This window comes from Rhyacophila brunnea, unplaced genomic scaffold (genome assembly GCF_057557595.1).
Source record: "Rhyacophila brunnea isolate RB1 unplaced genomic scaffold, BYU_Rbru_1.0 scaffold_145, whole genome shotgun sequence".
NCBI lineage: Eukaryota > Metazoa > Arthropoda > Insecta > Trichoptera > Rhyacophilidae > Rhyacophila > Rhyacophila brunnea.
Genome location: NW_028232801.1, coordinates 310815 through 311867, shown reverse-complemented (window position 1 = coordinate 311867; position 1053 = coordinate 310815). Strand labels below are relative to the sequence as shown.

General features: G+C 29.3%; 1 non-coding gene across 1 annotated transcript; it reads right to left on the bottom strand.

Moving 5' to 3' along the window:
• Positions 1–716: 716 nt before the first annotated feature.
• On the bottom strand, positions 717–788 carry TRNAW-CCA (transfer RNA tryptophan (anticodon CCA)). The gene has a single exon. It is a non-coding gene; the product is annotated as a tRNA-Trp (tRNA).
• Positions 789–1053: the final 265 nt, after the last annotated feature.

Sequence of the window (1053 nt, the reverse complement as noted above, 5' to 3'; positions counted from 1 at the left end):
AATAGCTCTGTTGGTCAAGATTCAAATCATCTACACACATATCTTTGTTTATGACACATGTCTCTTTGTGTATATTGTATTCAATATTGAAAATACTCTTTAGTTTAGCTTTTACCAACTTAATATATTTGGCCAACTCGGAAAGTTTTTTCTTAGTGACCAAAGGGTCAATCTTTGAACAATCCACCCCTTCAATCTTAGCTTCTCTGCATCTGTCTTTCAAGGTCATCTCATATTTGAATTGGTTTATTAATTTCGAAATAAGATTCAGTGCAGCATTTTTATACAAATAATATCTTTCAGAATAGTTAGAACAAGATACATATTCTTTGGACTGTTCGGCCAGATTGTCAAGGAATTCATCATCTGTCATGATATCCATACCCTCATTTTCCAGTAATTCTTTAACAATTTATTGATTAGAATTTTTTTAATGGAATGATTTAGAAAGTTATATTGAAAATACGAAAAGAATGATGATAGAGAAGACCATTGTTGATATATTTGGTACTTTATGAAAAATTCAATATCTATATTAGGAAAATGAATGTTACGAAGAACATAGTTTTTATTAATACAATAAACAAAGAGATTTTCTTTACTATACTTAGTTTTGAATTTGTGAATATTAAATATTTCCAAAATAGTTTTTGATATTGATATATTTATAAAAATTGGACTATTATGATAAAAAACCAATACACTTCATTCAAAAATGACCGCGACCGGGATCGAACCGATGACCACCTGGTTTGGAATCAGAAGCGCTACCACTGCGCCACGCGGCCTAACCTGAAAACCCATTACATATTCAAGATATTTTATAACATAGTAATGACCAAAGAAATATTCTTAAAATAATAGGGGATGCTTAGTGATCACATATAGAACACTTTCATTTATCTACATGTTATTTGTGATCCATACATATCACTATAAATGGAGATGAGCTAAAAAGACTTATTTTCTATTTCGCCATTATAAAACACATTAATATTGAACTTCTTCCTCTTTCAATTTATTTGGTATTTCAAGGAATTTTTTACTTGTGAA